This window comes from Euleptes europaea, chromosome 8 (genome assembly GCF_029931775.1).
Source record: "Euleptes europaea isolate rEulEur1 chromosome 8, rEulEur1.hap1, whole genome shotgun sequence".
In the NCBI taxonomy this organism is placed as follows: Eukaryota; Metazoa; Chordata; class Lepidosauria; order Squamata; family Sphaerodactylidae; genus Euleptes; species Euleptes europaea.
Window position 1 is genome coordinate 59,904,217 of NC_079319.1, and position 19,274 is coordinate 59,923,490.

The window sequence follows — 19,274 nt, forward strand, 5'->3', positions numbered from 1 at the left end:
TCTCGTGCAATGTCCCATCACTTTTCAGTAGATTCAGGACAATTCATAGTTGCAGCAGAGTAGTCATCAGGAGAAGCAAACTCTCCAAAGGTCCTCTGAATGAGGCCAGGCACATCTAGTCCTCCTTACTCTGACAAAGTTGAAATTCAGGCCAGTAACCATGTCTCAGATTGTTCTTCTCCTATAGCCAAAGATGGCAGAGTTCTTACCAACTGGCAATCCATTTTTGTTATAAATAGCATAGCCCTTGTGCTGATGTATTGTTATTTATTTATTTATGCTTCAAATTTTCTGTCCTGACCTTCCCAGCCAAAGCTGGGCTCAGGCCGGGTGACAACGTTCACACCACAATATAAAGCCATACAATTTAAACCAAAAACCTAACCTTACAATCAACACAGTTAAACAAGAGACGGCACTCAATTAAAATAGTGACCACTGAGAGGCTGTGTAATCAGACGTTGCCCCCAAGTTCACCAAATAAACAGAATAATAGAGGGGGGAGGTAGGGAGGCCTGCAGATGAAACCTGTGGTTGTCCTCAATTGTAGGCCTGGTGGATTAACTCCATCTTACAGGCCCTGTGGAACACTTTAAGGTCCCACAGGGCCCTGTTATTATTAGGAAGGGAGTTCCACCAAGCCCCAGCCAGGGCCAAAAAAGCCTTGGCTCTTGTTGAGGACAGCCTCACACTCCTGAGGCTGGGGACCACCAACAAGTTATTATCCTTGGATCTAGGGTTGCTAGATGGGAGGTTTTTGGTGTGGAGCCTGAGGAGGGTGGGGTTTGGGGAGGGACTTCAATTCCATTGAGTCCAATTGCCAAGGCGGCCATTTTCTCCAGGTGAACTGATCTCTGTCCACTGGAGATCCCTTGTAATAGCAGGAGATCTCCAGCTAGTACCTGGGGGTTGGCAACCCTACTTGGATCATAATGCCCTTTGGGGGGTATACCAGGAAAGGCAGTCTCTAGTATAAGACACAGTGCTTTTTCTTGTGAGTTTCTAGTAAAATATCTAAAATTATTTTTTCTTAAAGGTAGTGTTTTCAAGAAATCATCTTATTGGCCTCTCCATTTTATTTTCTCTGTGCCTATGTACAACAAACAAATGAATGCCCTGTTGCTCATACCTACATTATTTTGTTCACGATAACAGGAAAGTAATTATGACATATACACATCAAAAGTGAACTTGGCTCTTATATGAAGATTAGGTTGTTAGTGATGGACATCAAGGGCAAATATATTCCCTTATATCTTTTCCTTTGGGATCAGAACCATCTCTATCATAATTTATTCAAAGGCATGGTTATTATTGAGCTGTTTATGCCAACTTCTTTCTATACCCACTAATATGTACACTGAGATTCAACATGAACAACTTTTGACTGTGTCCACTCTGTTTGCAAATGCTAATTAGTTACCAAATGTCACTTGGAGAAAGATATTTAACAATAAAATGAGAAGTGCTGGCAATTACCTTTGAAAATACTTTTAACACCTTCATCTTTTGCACCTGATAAAAGATTTTGCCAAATGCTTCTAAACTGCAATGCATCTGCTAAATAGACACTATACAAGCCGTCAATCAGGATAATTAACCATACAATTAACCTTTATAACAATGGAAGTATTTGTGTATAAATAATTGATACATTTCCTTTGTTTCATTTCAGAACTCTTTTTTATCCAACAACAACAAAACAATTCACATACTAATCTATCACAGAAACTCCGTGTTTTTCCCCAATAATTAGTAAATAGATACAAAGATCTGCCACAAAGTAACAATTGAATGAACTTACTCTGAAGACAAATTCTTCTTTAGACCAAGACCTGCCAAATGTGTACAGATCAAAAGCAATGATGTTTCCACCCAAAACCACATTTCTGGATTTTCTCAGTTGCTGCACTTCTAGCTGAAGCACTCAGTCAAACGTTCTTCCTCTAGTAACTGTACTCCACCCTTTCTCTGCTTTTTCTTAGTTTGTGTCTTAGGTGTTACACTACACATACAATTGATGAGGGTTTGCATGATTGTTTATTGGGAGCTTCCATCACCGCTGATGCACTGGAGAGGGCTGTGGCTCAGTGGTACAGCAACTGCTTTGCATGTAGAAGGTCCCAGGTTCAACCCTGGCATCTCCAGTTAAAAGGACCAGGCAGTAAGTGATGTGAAAGACCACTGTGTGAACAGACTGCTGGACTTGATGGGTCTTGGTCTGATCCAGCAGGGCCTTTCTTATGTTCCACCTGACACCCTGGAGAGCCGCTGGCAGCCTGAGTAGACAATACTGACTTTGATGGACCAAAGGTCTGATTCAGTAAAAGGCAGCTTCATGTGTGTGTGTTTTTCATTTTGCATATGTGCTATATCAATATAGCAGGATACTGTCCTCTGGATGATAGAGCTCCACCTTGTGTGATGGAACAATTCTCTTTCCTTCTTTGACAAAGTTTGAATTCATTGAATGATCATTTTGAGGAAGTAAAGCAAAATGATAGAATGGATTCTTTGCCTGCTGCGGTGATTACAATAGTCAAAAAGAAGTGTTGATTGTAGTCTACTATGTCCCCACTGAATACTGTGCTCCTTATGCTGGTTCAGGTTATCTTTCTGATCTTCAAAGGTTCTGTGGATTTGTGTGTGGTGTTATTTTAGAACCTCCATTCAAAGAAAAAGGGAAACAGTGCATTTCAGAGTCTGCATACTGGAGCAGAACAGTGGATGTGGATGGAGTATTAAGGTATCTGAGGAGGACAAGAGTCCATTCCCACTGAGGAAACCATGGCAGATCAGAAGGAGGTGGATGGAAAGCGGCCTGAGGAAGCGGTAGAGGTAGGTAGCATGTATAAAAGAACAGTAAACATTACAAACTCAACAAAGAACACTTCAGGTGTGAATCTTCTTGGAAGCATTAATGCAGAAGTCTAAAGAAAACTGGGGGAAATGTGGAAATGGATTAGAAGAGCAATGACTGTGTATAAGGTTAGGGAACAAGGCATGCCATTAAGAAGCAGAGCTGAAGCAAAAAACTCAGTGTAGAAATGCCCCAAGAGAGTGTCCATTATTCAGTTTGATCCCCTTGCAAAGTAGAGATTCCTGAGGCTGTGTAGATTTAACTAAGGGTCAAAATACAGTATATGAAATCCACAAGTCAGAACACTAGTTCCCGACCCAGTTCCAGTTATATGTTCAAGGGGGGAGGGCTCGACTTTAAAAAGCTCTCAATTCTCTGTTCATCTGCCAATGGGGCATGAGGGAGGGAGGGGCTTTGGGCTTCCCTCCTGTGGTATTTTTGCCACCTGAAACAGTGCCGGGGGGAGCCCTTTCCTCTGGTACCAAGTGTTCATCCCAGGGTATCTGAAGCCATAGGAAGGGGCAAACAGTTCCCCACCACTGTTTCTGGGGGCCCAAAGCCCTTCCCCCTATGGCCCATTTGTAGCCAAATGGAGAAATGGAAAGCTTTTTCAAGGTGAACCCTCTGCTTGAACAGAAAACTGAATTTTGTACTGCTTATACTGCTAATACTACCACTCTCACATGCCTCATGTTCATACTACTCTCCTAGTTCCTGTTGATCACCCCTGTTATTTGTTTTAAAAATCAATTTTAAAAGAGGCATTTCAATCCAATGGCGGGCAGTAAGTTGCATGGTTTCTCTTCTTTTTCTAGCCTTGCCCATGTTGTGGGGTTAATTCAGTGATGATCAGGTCCTCCAGATCACTACTTTGTTATGGCTGCCACTGGGGTTGCCAAACTCCAGGTGGTGTCTGGAGATCTCCTGCTATTACAACTGCTCTCCAGGTGACAGAGATCACTTCTCCTGGAGAAAATGGCCACTTTTGGACTCTATGGCACTGAAGTCCCGCCCCTCTCCAAACCCCACTCTCCTCAGGCTCCACCCCCAAAATTTCCAGGTATTCCCCAACCTGGAACTGGCAACCCTGGCTGCCACGCTCCCACATCCATTTGCCCTAACAAGAAAAGTTCAACTTAAAAAAGAGGTGGCTTTTGTGGTTGTCTTGATCATTCTGGGGTAGGCAAAACTACACAGCTTGTCTCTCAAGTGTCCCACCCTTGCCTGTTAAGCCTACCCGGCTCATAGAGCCAACTATGTTCATGTTTGCTTGCTTTACTAGGTTGATAACTGCACATATCGTATAAGGAAGACACATGAAAACCAGTATCACAACTAGAGTCAATCTTACCAGATGATTGAGTAATTGGTAATATAGTATACAACCTATATACATGCCTGGTTTGATTTAAGTTGTAGTTCTTGGGAGGAGCCAGGAATGAGGCAGGGCAAGACTCGCTTTCTGTTACTGTTCATCTAGGGCCTGAGCAGAGTGAGAAAGGCCACAGACTGAGGGCAGAACTTGGCATTACGGCTTCCACAGGTCCAATCCGTGGAGGCTGACGCCATATTACAGCTGAACTCCGTAAATAAGCTATTCAAATAAAGCTGTACACTTGTTCAAAGATGAAGAGTGCTTTTGTGAAGATACGAAGAATAAACATTGCAAGCCTCCTGACAATATTTGTTTGTTTGTTTGTTTTACTGATTTGCAAATATACAAGCAGAGCATACTGGTAGCAAACTGACTTTTTTTACTGCAAAAAGCAAATGTACCAATGCTGCACCACATACCAAGAGAGAGCCTTTGTAGAAGGCAGCTGAGGGGAGATCTGATAGAGGTCTATAAAATTATGCATGGTTTGGAGAGTGTGGACAGGGAGAAGTTTTTCTCCCTCTCCCTTAATACCAGAACATGGGGTCATCTGCTGAAACTGGAGGGTGAGAGATTCAAAACAGATAAAAGGAAGTATTTTTTTCACACAACGCATAGTTACATTGTGGAACTCCCTGCCCCAAAATGTGGTGATGGCTGCCAACTTGGAAGGCTTTAAGAGGGGAGTGGATATGTTCATGGAGGAGAGGGGTATTCATGGCTACTAGTTAAAATGGATACTAGTCATGATGCATACCTATTCTCTCCAGGATCAGAGGAGCATGCCTATTACATTAGGTGCTGTGGAGCACAGGCAGGATGGTGCTGCTGCAGTCGTCTTGTTTGGGGCCTTCCTAGAGGCCCCTGGTTGGCCACTGTGTGAACAGACTGATGGACTTGATGGACCTTGGTCTGATCCAGCAGGGCTTTTCTTATATTCTTATGTTCACAGAGATGCTTCACTTTCAGCCAACTCACAACACCTTAACTCTGTCTGCTGCTTTTTAAATTTAACTTCCAACTGTCTGGCTCTCTGCCCCTTCCCATCAACTCTTATGGGTGTCACCTTCCGAAAGATGCATTCCAGGCCATCAGGAAAAAAAAAATTCCCCAGTCATTAAAGTCCAGTGCCACTAATTTAGGGTGATTAGAGTGGCTAAACTTATGACACCATTATTTCTCAGGGAAGTGGAAGGGGAGGGGAGAAGACACATTTATTTGTCCAACAGAACTCGGTTTTCTTTTGCATCATAATTTATTGTTTATATGAAACATTTGGATATCATAATTTATGCATTCTGAACTTGGCTCTGTTAACTAAGGAAAACTGGTTTCATAGCTTCACATACACCCCTCTATTACGACAGGAAAAATCAGATGAAGACTTCTGATAGCAATTGCATATATGCATTGATTTATTCATTTATGGGGGAAAAATAAGTGAAAAAATCCTACTTAATGTGCTATTATAATGAAAATGAATAAGGAAATGAATGGCGTTTGTAACTGTAGCACCCTGGGTATCTGATTTAGAGAGTTCAGACTGAGTTCAGACTCGGAGGGAAGAGGAAGAGAATCAAGAGAGAATGAAAGTGACCTGAAATATTTATAATCGACAAATAAAGCATGTCTGGCCAAAGAAGAGCTTTTACAGATAAGCCTTTCTTTCCAGAAAGTTTTCCCGATCAGTGCTACTGTCAGAAGTGCTTTTTTGATTCTATATTAGCAGTATCCTGGCAGCATTTCTTTGCTAAGCTGCTCTATTTGAGGCCAAATATTTTTATGTTCTTCCTGTTAGTTTCTTGGTCGTTGTCTTGAGACTGTATTCAAGTGGCTAAGGATGAACAAGCTGAAGATAAATCCAAATACGACAGAGATGATGTTGGTTGGTAAAGCGAGACTCCTGGATGGGGGATCGTTGCCTGTTATGGATGTGGTGCACTGAAGCTTGTAGATTCAGTAATGATTTTAGGGAATAGTCTTGGACCTAACCCTTTATATGAAGAAGTAAATCAGTGCTGTTACAAGTGCCTGTTCCAGCTATATCTGGCCAGGAAATACACCCAGTTTTGGACACAGTTGACCTGGTCACACTGATTCACACTACAGTACCTTTGATTATTGTAATGTGCTCTAGATGGGGCTCTCCATGAAGATGACCTGAAAGCTGGAAATTGGTCCAGAATGCAGCATCCCAATTATTAATGAAGGGTCCACATATGATGGTAACATTACAGCAGCTTCACTGGTTTCCTGCTTGCTTGCTTCTGAATACCATTCAAGGTTTTGATCTTTCAAGACATCTGGGTCCTTCATGTCTGAAGGGCCCCCTCTCCCACATGAGCTTGGATGGACCTTAAGGTCCTCACACAACAAGGTTTTCTTTCTCTTTCATCTTGAGAAGAAGTAAGATCTGTGACTGCCAGGGTAAGAGTGCCCTCTGGGTTGGTTCCATCCTCATGGAATAGCTGGAAGTAAGGGTTACTTCTTCTCTCACTTGTTTCTGAAGGACATGTTAGGCTGTATTGTTCTGGCAGTTCCTCTGGACTTTATTTTAATTGTGTTAGTGTTTTAATTGTTCAGATTTATGGTTGGTTTTTAATCTGTTCTTATTGTGAAACCATTTTAACTCATGAGGGAAAGTGGTATAAAAATGAAGACAATAAATACAAATTGCCAGCCACTAACTATTGAATTCTGGGGCCAGCAGCAAAGCAACACATCGCCTTATGGTGTTGGAGTTTGTAACTAGTAGCTCAGGCATTCTTTAAAAGCTTGAAGTTCTGTGGAAATTCCACAGTATATTTCATTTAATATAGATAGTCAGAGTTGGTATGAGGGAATATTTCACTTCTGTTAGGCTGGGATTGATTGTACTTTCCATTTTGTTGCCAAAAGGTCTCTTGCAATATTTACTGACACCTCTTTGAATCTATAGTTTCCTATTTCTGGATTCTTTAAAATGAAACTTGTATGGGTGAAATACATGCAGGGCCTATAAAGGGCATCAGACTTATTTAAATAAAAATTAAGTTTCAGGTAAGGGATAAGAAGTTCAGAATAAAAATGTGAAGGAGGTATGCAGGGAGGTAGATGTTGTAGGCACACAAAAGCACACACATATGGCTGGGTGAATGCTGACTAATCTCTTTGGATTGCTTATATAGGAGACATAAATAGTAGGGAGCAGAAAATCAATTTAGTTTCTGGTATACTTTAGCCAGAGAATCAGGTAAAGAGAGCAAGGATCCCAGGTATCTTACCCTAAATTATCATTTTATTCCTCACAACAACAGATCAGTGAGTACATAAGAAAAAAGCTACTACTAGCAGCCACCTAATGAACTTTATGATTGAGTAGAGAGTAGCCTTACCCAGGACTCCCCTGTCTAAGTTCAACACTCCTCAGTGTTATCCTGAGCAGAGTTACCGCCTCCTAAGCCTATTGACTTCAGTGGACTTTAGGGGTGTGCATTTTGGAAAGTCGACCTCAAAAAACAGCCAAAACAAAATAAAACAAAACAGAATCTGGGTGGTAGCCAGCAATCCTGATTCCAAAAAAGCTGGAAAAATATCAGCTTTTTGGGAGGTCTTTCTGGGATTGCCAGCTACAACATGGAAAAAGGGAAGAACCCCTATTAAAAGAGGGGAAAAAGCTTTGGCACATTCACAATGGGCTCCAGAGGGCTTTAAAGTTTAACTCCCCCCCCTTTGGTTTGTACTCTCTTTTGCATAGATTCTCCAATTAGACATAGGTTCTGCTGCTGGTCTTGCACTGCCTGGGTTCTGCTGGGCACCTGCATGTTACATTTGGTTTTTCTGGGCTTGCAAAAATGCCCCCTCGAGCTTAAGATTGCAGTGTCAGGCTTCTTGCCCTTGCGTGTGAAAAAAAAGCAGGGAGCCCAAAAAATTGAATTGAATAAGTGGTTTGACAATGCATCTATTAGGCTTTCACTGTCAGAGTGGACCTGGTTTCTGATAGGCACCTGCATGTTGCATTTGTTTCTATCTGGGCTTGCAAAAGCGCCCCCCCCCCGACTTTTTTTGTTCTGTGATTCTCTGGTTTGACATTGGTTCTGTTAGGCTTTGCCACATTGGCTTGTGGTTCTGCTGGATTTCAGGGTTCTGATTTGGTTCTGATGAGCTTGTATTGGATCTTGGGGTGGGAGACATTGCTCTGTGGTTGTTCACAGGCACACTTCTTTGCTTTTCCCCTGGAGGAAAAAAGACTGTTCCCCCCTCCTCCACTGGAAACAATGGTGAATGGACAGGGATACCCTCTTTGGGGCCCATAAAATTGGACCCCCGGCTAAAATTTACAAAACTTGGGAGTTCTTCAAAAGACAGTCACCAGTGACTATGCTGTGAATATGGTGCCTCTACCTAAAAAAACAACAACAGGCCTCCCAACCCCATGGAAAGAATCCCCATAGCCTATAAAGGAACCATTTTCTCCAGATACCTCCTACCCCACCCCCCAAAACCCTGAAAACCCCCTATACCAGGATGGAAATTGGGGAATATTCAGGAATTCTGAAAGTTTTAGCTCCAGTTATCCCAAATTCAACCCCCCTTTTTTTGAGGCACACCTCTAGTGGACTTAGAGGGGTGTAACTTTGCTTCGGATGACCATGTTACAGTGTAATACTGTTACAGTGCATTCCTGAGCTCTTTGGCCAATGGAGCTCAGGAGGCAAAACAGGAGCTGCGCTGGTTAAGTGGGATGGCCGGCGGCCATCACTTATGCCACACAGAGCGGCCCGGACACTGGTGGGGAGGCCTGGATGCCGTCCTCCCCATGCTGCTCTGGCACCATGGCCCAGGGACACCAGCACAGCCTCGCACCAGCATCTGCATGGCACACTTCAGTGCACCGTCCCTGGGAGGGTGGTCTCAGAATGTTCCTGGGGAGTTCCAGCACCAGGCTGGGGAAAGAGCTGCCTTTAGGCGGGCTCCAAAGCCCTTTCAGGCTGGGAACGACCCTTTTTAATTTTGGCGTATCTCCAGTGCAACCCTTTGAAGGGTAGCATGGATTTTTCCTGCTGTGAGGAGGTTTCGGGGGGGGGGGAGTGAAAACTCCTTTGGAGGCAGCGCAGCCGCGATGCCTCCTATGACTGGCATAGCCATTCCGCTCAGGAATGCGCTGTTACACTGTTTTTAGTTGCTGTCCTTTCCAGACAGAGTGTCAGCTAGCTAAAAAACCTGATCCACAGACTTTTACCTGTCTAGGAAGGTTGTTTAAGTTAAACTGATCATTAGCACAGCAGAAATCAAACATTTGTCTAAAAAACTGTAGATTTTACACAAATTATGTGGAGTAAAATATCATGCTACCACAACCACATCCTTTGTTCTCCCAGTGGCTTCCAATGCTCTCCATACCTCCCTCTTTTAAGAGCAAAACCTCACAATTTATTCATATAATCTTACCAAGCAGACAGGACTCTAGAGTCTCAATGCGACCATACCAAAGATGGAAACCAGGAGCGAATCCTCTGAAATAAACAATGTCACCGTGCCCAACGTTTTCAAGTTGGTAATGATGCAATTGCAAACCTCAGTTGGCCAGGATAACAAGATACTGCAGGGGGAATGTGGGTCAAACTGTTTTATGCATGTTCAAAGACTCTGACCCCAAACCTTTCTAAATTAATAGAAAGGCTCTAGTTGGCTTTAATTGGCAGCTCAAGGCACATTTCAGGCGCAGAGAACAGAGAGGACTGCTTTATGTACTGTAGCCACCTGTGGTTCCTAGAAAGGAGAACTAGAAGGTACCTCTACAAAACATAAAAATAATGAGATGATGTATTCCTTTTATTTTTTTCCGAGCATCAATGAAGAGTGAGACAGATTTTCTCTATGTTTATATTGAGTTTGTTTTTTATTATTAGTACAGTTCTACATATTCTTTTCTTTGAACATGGGCAACTGTTTATTGTCTTTAGCACTGCATTCATCACGATTAATACAACTTAGTGATTTTTTTAAATTTCTACATCTGCAGTTCGTATTTTAAGCAGATCAAGACAGTTTACTGTTACTTTGAAAATAACCCAATACCCTTATTCTAAGGCTTATTGTTCCTGAACACATGAAGATAGGAAGCCATTTTACCAAATCAGATCGTTGTGCTGTTGTATCCAGCATTGATTGTCTACTCTGACTGGCAGTAGCTCTTTAGGGCAGGGTTCCTCATATTTTTATTTGTGGATCTGTGGGCATTTTGTGGATTTTGAGAAAGGGGAGTGAGCACCTGAACAAAATGGCTGCCATGAGAAACCAGACCAATCCCAAAATGACTGCCAGGGATAAAAATGTGGGAGGTGGCAAGCCAAAATGTGCGAGGGGGCAGCTACTTTTAAATGGGTGCTCCATGCAGAGATGACGCCTGCTGGGGTCCTCGAGAATATCCTGCTCCAGTGGGTTGAAGTAAAGGCAGGATTTGCCCTGTACTTTAGAGAGAAGACGTATTTGAGAAGAAACAAATGGGAGCCAGGAAACACACCACATTGGAGATTACGGCTCTAGTGTTCCAGGCACAGAGACTGAACCCGGACAAGCTTCATGGAAGGTTCCTATCCATATAGGAAGCTTCCTATCCATACTACAGTACTTACTGTGAAGTAGAGTTTGGGATCACTACACCTCAGAGAGGCTTCAGTCCTCATAGCAAACACTTTTGTACCATACTACTCTTGCTGAGAAAGCTCACAAAGTTTTTCTGTACTTCTGCCACAGTGCCTATTCTATTTGCTTAATCCTAATTGAGACTTCCTGTACATCTACCCTGTGCTTAGGGCTGCCAGCTCCCTCTTTGCCACTGGCAGGAGATTTTTTGGGGCAGAGCCTGAGGAGGACAGGGTTTGGGGAGGGGAAGGGACTTCAATGCCATAGAGCCCAATTGCCAAAGCAGTAGTTTTCTCCTGGTGAACTGATCTCTATTGGCTGGAGATCAGTTGTAATAGCAGGAGATCTCTCCAGCTAGTACCCGGAGGCTGGCAAGCCTACCTGTGCTGTGTATCTTTACTCCTTAAGAGATCTCCACTGAGCGCACGTTTTATCTGGTGTCTGGAGTGAGACTTGCTTTATGTATGCTGATGGGCAATTCTTGAGCTGCCTTGAGCAGTTTATAGAGAATTGAAATGCATGCTTTCTAAATAAATAAATAGATATAAAAGGTACATCCATATTTACGACATTTCAATACACACATTTTTGGTTATTGTGGTCTCATAATCATCTCCTGGATTTTCTTGTGCTGCCAGGAGGTGAATGAGTAGTGCAATATCCAGTAATCTGTGGATCCTAGAGTGAGTGTTAGAGTCACCTTGACTCAATGTGTTGGGTTTGCAAGCAGACTCTCCAAGTTAGAGTATCTGCATATCACTGGAAGCTTCAGTTCCTTTTTAAACTTTGTGTCATAGATTGAATTGGTTTGGCTATAAATATTATCCCCTAACAAAGGCCACTCTTTATTTGACAGAACTCTCATAATCAGTAATAAAATTCACACACAGGCTTCCACATCTCCTAAATAAGGAACAATAGTTGAGCTCAAATAAAATCAATGCACATTCGTTGGTTCACTGTTTCATAAAGAGCACGCTGTTCTTTACGATTGTACATCTGACCTCAATACAGAAGAGCAGTATGCTCTTTAGTGGACGTTATCTGGCCATTTCCTAAAATATAAACCATTGGTACCAAAAGAGTCTCTTTCTTTGAATTGTACTTTTCTGAAATTCTGTATTAGATATATTAACTGAAGGCTACCGTGCACCCCACATCCCAGTAGGCAGCAGTGGGATACCCTGTGGCCATGATTGTTTGAATATTCTGCCTGCCCATCCTTTGTCTTTGGGTTTACCCACTCCCACAATTCTTCTACATATTGGTTATTGTACATAATATTGTAGAATGTTATTTAGCACATTATGCAATAAAATCCACTCTTTTCTCACTGGGGGGTATCCTTCACAGTGGATTTTGCTTTGGTTTCGAATCGGAGCAAATAATAAACTGATTTAAATAGCTTTTTCATGGCAGTGCAGATTCTCCCCCCATCCCAATTTTTCACGGGAGAAACAGCGCACTTCTCTGCGCTGCTTACGTCTGCTGCCGCTCATGACTCACCGCTCCAAATCCGCCTAATCCCGCCCACTCTTCCCATGATCCTGTGTGTGTGTGTTTGGGGGGGGCATCCCGAGAGCAGCAAATCCAAGCCAAAACTCCCGTCACCCTTCTGAAGAGGGGCAGCCAGTCTGCTCTGGGTCTCCCTCCAGCCGGTGTGATCCTATGTGTGTGCGTGTGTGGGGGGGACCATGAGAGCAGCAAATCCAAGCCAAAACTCCCGTCACCCTTCTGAAGAGAGGCAGCCAGTCTGCTCTGGGTCTCCCTCCAGCCGGTGTGATCCTATGTGTGTGTGTGTTGGGGAGGGGCATCCTGAGAACGGCAAATCCAAGCCAAAACCCCCATCACCCTTCTGAAGAGGAGCAGCCAGTCTGCTTTGGGTCTCCCTCCTGCCGGTGCGATCCTGTGTGTGTGTGTGTTGGGGAAGGGCATCCTGAGAGCAGCAAATCCAAGCCAAAACTCCCATCACCCTTCTCAAGAGGGGCAGCCAGTTTGCTCTGGGTCTCCCTCCAGCCGGTGCAATCCTATGTGTGTGTGTGTTGGGGAGGGGCATCCTGAGAGCGGCAAATCCAAGCCAAAACCCCCATCACCCTTCTGAAGAGGGGCAGCCAGTCTGCCTTGGGTCTCCCTCCTGCCAGTGCGATGCTGTTAGAGTGGCAACTCTCCCAGCCAATCACCGTTCTTGGGGGAGGAGAAAGGAGACGTCCCGGGGAGCGAAGCAAACATTTCTTCATGGGCATCCGAGCAACAAAATGCTCTTTTACTGGAAAGTACGGCTCAGAAGTGATTTGGATTGCCTCTCTTTTAAACCGGCTTATTTTGCTCAGTGGGGGAAAACACGGCTCTGCAGTGAATAACCAAAATTTGCCTCCGACGCAAAACAGCGTCGAAACAGCACCAAATCTCCATGAAGAATACCCGTATTCTTCATGGAGATTTGGTGCTGTTTCGATGCTGTTTTGCGTCGGAGGCAAATTTTGGTTATTCACTGCAGAGCCGTGTTTTCCCCCACGGAAAAAAATAACCGGTTTAAAAGAGAGGCAATCCAAACCACTTCTGAGCCGTACTTTCCAGTAAAAGAGCATTTTGTTGCTCGGATGCCCATGAAGAAATGTTTGCTTCGCTCCCCGGGACGTCTCCTTTCTCCTCCCCCAAGAACGGTGATTGGCTGGGGGAGTTGCCGCTCTAACAGCATCGTACCGGCTGGAGGGAGACCCAGAGCAAACTGGCTGCCCCTCTTCAGAAGGGTGATGGGGGTTTTGGCTTGGATTTGCCGCTCTCAGGATGCTCCTCCACAACACACACACACATAGGATTGCACCGGCTGGAGGGAGACCCAGAGCAGACTGGCTGCCCCTCTTGAGAAGGGTGATGGGAGTTTTGGCTTGGATTTGCTGCTCTCAGGATTCCCCTCCCCAACACACACACACATAGGATCGCACCGGCAGGAGGGAGACCCAAAGCATACTGGCTGCCTCTCTTCAGAAGGGTGATAGGAGTTTTGGCTTGGATTTGCCGCTCTCAGGATGCCCCTCCCCAACACACACACACATAGGATCGCTCTGGCTGGAGGGAGACCCAGAGCAGACTGGCTGCCTCTCTTCAGAAGGGTGAAGGGAGTTTTGGCTTGGATTTGCTACTCTCATGGTCCCCCCCCCACACACACACACACATAGGATCACACCGGCTGGAGGGAGACCCAGAGCAGACTGGCTGCCCCTCTTCAGAAGGGTGACGGGAGTTTTGGCTTGGATTTGCTGCTCTCGGGATGCCCCCCCCCCAAACACACACACACAGGATCATGGGAAGAGTGGGCGGGATTAGGCGGATTTGGAGCGGTGAGTCATGAGCGGCAGCAGACGTAAGCAGCGCAGAGAAGTGCGCTGTTTCTCCCGTGAAAAATTGGGATGGGGGGAGAATCTGCACTGCCATGAAAAAGCTATTTAAATCAGTTTATTATTTGCTCCGATTCGAAACCGAAGCAAAATCCACCGTGAAGAATACCCCACTGCCATTCTGCACCCCTTAATCATAATATAAATGCCGTTCTGCTATCCTGTGGTTCCTGTCTAGGAGTCAAGCACTAAGAAAACACGTGGCTTTTCATGATGTTTGTTTGGAACACAGGTATGTTTCTTACTCTTGTTGAGCAGATTGATACAAATGGCTACTCTTCCACTTGCTCTCAAATATCATTGTAAGTGGCATTTCATGTTTTGGAGGCATACTTTTTTATTCCCGAGTGAGAAGAAATCATAAAAGCTATCCTGAACAGAAGGAAAGGCAGGGTACAAATATTTTAATTTTAAAAAACCTGTTCAACTCAAACAAAACTTGTCGGGAAATTCGGTAGCATCTCTAATCATCTTTCTGATATGAGCTTTCTTTGTTGGCATTCAGTCTCCTAAGTCCTTATGCTCTTTCATAGCAACACATAGGATTTAGTTACTGGAGAAACAACTTTGCCATACATTGATAGATGTACAATGAGGGACATTTGAAAGGGGTATATTTCTGTTCCCTTGTTTGTATGGATCCTTATCATGCTATTATCATGAAGTATTTTGCAGTCCTGGTGATGTAATATATGATACAACATTGGTAGCATATTGGGATAATGACTAGATTATCTCACATAAAACTACTACCATGTTGTGGGTTTATATGCTAACAAAAATAGGATGTAGACCTCAGGAACTTGCCATTGAAGCAGACACATTTAAGGGAGGCACTGGCACATTATGTTTTTGGCTTTCCCATCATTCATAGCATAGAATCATAGAATTGAAAGGGACCACCAGGATCATCTAGTCCAACCCCCTGCACAATGCAGGAAATTCACAACTACCTCCTCCCCGCCCCACACCCTCAGTGACCCCTACTCCACCCCCAAAGGATAGCAAAAAAAAAAACCCCTCCAGGATCCCTGGCCAATCTGGCCTGGAAAAAAATTGCTTCCTGACCCCAAAGTGGCGATTGGCACTACCTGGGCATGCAAGAAAGGGCCACAAGAGCCAACACTGATGCAAACCTTTCTGCCCTCCCTCACATGATCTGCTTAAGGTCATTCTAGCCCCATTACTTTGTATGATCCAGTTGTATCTGCATTAAAGTTAAAAGATGACATGGCCGGTAACTTTTGCATCAGAAAATTTCCCTGCACAACCATTGAGATGAATGGAAGTTTACAAGGTCACAGTATAGCAATAGTGGCTATTTGAGTCAGCAAGTCTTTCGGTGAAACAGCTTGACAGGCTCTTTAATGCAGGACATCCCAGTCTTTGTGAAATTTCAAATCCAGAACTTGTGCAAATCCTGCAGAATCTCTTTTTTAAATTGGCAATGCTGGTTTAATACTGGACAAGTATTGTTTGTGGGGTTTTTTTCCCAGAGTTTGACTTTCCACCATGGAAAAAAAAGGATTGTGGGGAGCTGAAGAGTGTCCTCCAAGCTCTCCCTAGTCTTTTTTTTTTCAGACCAGTTGGCTGCTGCTCAGACTGCCCCCCAAAATGGCTACTGGAATGCCATATTTTAAACTGATTTTCTTCCTACTAGAAACAGTGAGGTAACAGACCAATAGGGATACATTGCTGAAGAAAAGGGAATAAATTCCTACTAGAAACAGTGAGGTCACAGACCAATAGGGATACGTTGCTGGAAGAAAAGGGAATAAATTTCATAAGGAACGTGGACCAGAAAATGTTGCAGAACAGTTTTCTATTTGCTGTCTAAAGGCATCCAAAATCATACCTGCATTAAACAGCATAGGTTTGTTGAGAGTTCACCATCCACGTTTGCCTTTCTAAGTTTGAAGTATTCACATGACCTTGAAAGGATATGCTTCTCCTACAGAGGGACTTTGTGTAACTGGGATAGCACTGAGTTCCCAGGAATGGATGGTAATGTCAGAAATTACAGCCTCATAAAACCTTTAATTCCCACCATAAAAATAATATATAAAGTAGAGAACTACCAGGGTGCCTCCCATATTGCAATGTCAGGTTTAGAAGCGTACAATAAAATTTACAATACCTTTTTATTTGATAGTGGGTGAGAAAGTGTGAAACTGTAGCTTAAATATAGTCATGTTATAAACAAGGGATCTTTCCTACACAAGGAAAGGGTAGTATGTGAAATCCCACGCCTTTGGGTTTTATCTTGTCTGGGTGGGGGGGGGGGACCCACTGCTAAAAGCATCAACATTCATTTAGGAAGATTTTTAATACCTTAGATTGCAACAATTGCTGGATAAACTTATTATTTTATACCTTGAGATGCCAAATGTTGAGCTTGGAGACAAGAGAAATACCTTCCACTGGAACTTGTGATGCATTACTTCTATTTTCAGTGGCTGAAGATTTGCTTGGGGATGGAATGGTGCTGCTCCCTGTTTTTATAGCCAGAGGGATATCTCAAGAACATGTGCATATTTTGCTCTGCATACTTTGCTCTTTCTTTTAAAGCATCTTCCTTTCAGTTACTTGTTGTGTTTAATAAATATGTGAAGTAACATAAATGTGATTCTGTGGTGTTAAAAAAACCTGACTGCTTCTCCAGTTTCAGACATGTTTGAAAACCTATTCATGCTGGGATGATTCTGCTGGAATAACATCTGGTCTCATTTTGGGGTGGAAAAGTCTCCATGAGGGAAACATCATCATGAGGTGTGACATCTTGATTATTTAACTTCATACATTTCATTGCTTGGGGAAGCAAGGGAACAGAACCGCTGTCCATAAATTGTAGTGAATGCACGTATAATCTGGGTACAGTGCACATTTGATTGTTCTTTGTGCACTGAGTTGTTCTCATGTTACAGTTGAGTAATGCACAGCTGAACATGTGATACAAACCCCACATTTATCTACATACTGGTCCTCAGTTTCATTAGTGAAGTAAACATGTGTTGGCTCTTTCTTACAAAGAGATGTAAGCACATACAGGTGGGATGTATGTGTGTTCACTGTAACATAAATAGGGCAAGAATAATCAGTCTTACTGTGCAGAGAAAGCATGTAAAAAGCTTATTTAATTATATGGAAAGTTAAACTTGCTGTGATTTTGTCAAGCAGATTGTGTAAATCAAGTCTGTGATGCCTGAGCTGCTCCTGCAGTTAACCACTGTTTCTACAGAGAGATCTTAGGGATCCAAGAAATCTTTTCCAATGTCCTGTAGGTTCTGAAAACCAAACCTTGGAATGCTGAGATCTATATAATGGAACTTACAGTAGCATACTAAGTAGAGGGAACAATCCTAAGCAGTGTCCTCAAAAGTAAGTTCCATTTCATTCAATGGATTTACTCCCAATAAATTATTCTTAGGACTGCAGCCAGAGTTGTGTGTGTGTGTGTGTGTGTAAAGTGCCGTCAAGTTGCAGCCGACTTATGGCGACCCCTTTTGGGGGTTTTCATGGCAAGAGACTAACAGAGGTGGTTTGCCAGTGCCTTTCTTTGCACAGCAACTCTGGTATTCCTTGGTGGTCTCCCATCCAAATACTAACCAGGGCTGACCCTGATTAGCTTCTGAGATCTGATGAGATCAGGGTAGCCTGGGCCATCCAGGTCAGGTTTACATCCTCCTAAGTCCACTAAAGCCATTGAGATCAATGGACTTAGAAGGGTGTAACTCTGGCTATTTATGCAGAGGAAGTTTGCATTGGGTTTGCCACTCTGCAGATGTACAATATTCTGATCCGAATTCTCAAAACTCTATGCATGGAGGCTTTTTGCCCCCAAGAAATTCCAGGAGTACCTTGTGACCAATTATGCATCCCCAGTGAAATACAGAACTTCTGAGTCCCTCCCCCTTACAATGCTGCTTTGTAATTGGCTGTAGTGTATTTTTTAAAAATACGTCACCAGCTCCCGCCAGCCCTGCAGCAGGATTCTTTCATTTGTAATTAACCAAGTGGCCATTTTACAGCCAAAGCCTGTAAGAGAGTGTGTGTAAGGGGGGGAGTCTTTTATAAGTCATGTTGGCCTTGATTTTGCACCTAGTATAAAGGGGGCAATTTTTTTTAAAAAAGTGGCTCTTGAAAATGGAGATAATTTACTAAACCGTATCAGTTCCTCTGAGCGTTCACAGAGTAGGCCCATCCCACCCCCACTTCTTTACAATGCAGCCTGCCCACCTACCCACTTAGAACCAAGGACCCCAGAGTCACACCTGAGCCCTAGCATTTTTCGACTTAGAATTGGAAGCCTTTTAACACAGTCCAACCTTTTGGGCTAGGAAGGGGGGAGTACATTTGCTACACGTCAGCCTAGGATGGCGGTTGTATAAAGTAGAGTTAAGAGATGTGTTTTCTATAGGGTTGCCAGCTCCAGGTTGTGAAATACCTGGAGATTTTTGGGGCAGAGCCTGAGGAGGGTGGAGTTTGAGGAGGGGAGGTGCCATAGAGTCCAGTTGCCAAAGAGGCCACTTTCTCCAGGTGAACTGATCTCTATCAGCTGGAGATCAGCTGTAATAGCAGGAGATCTCCAGCTAGTACCTGGAGGTTGCCTACCCGTTTTCTTGTCATAGAACAAAGATGATCCTTTCCCATCTTCTTCTTCCTTACAGTACCGTTTAGTCTGATAGAGCTGATAGAACTTGTCCTGGACTGTCTACAATCAGTTTTCCCACAGCAAAGGAATGAAGCAGTTTTAATCTGTAATTAGTCCACTCCATGGTAAATGATCACCATTATTCATATTCTTTCAGGTGATAAACACTATTCATACTAAGTCCTCTGTATTAGTCAACCAAGTTTTGTTTTTCTGTTCAAGTATTGGCTGCAAACGTTGCTGAAGAAAATGAAAGGTGTATCCAGAACAAAAGGCGACTAGTCATTGTTTAAAGAGGCAGCAGATGCCATCTGTTTTACATAGACACACTTTGCTCCCATTTGCATGGCTTCATTGTTCACG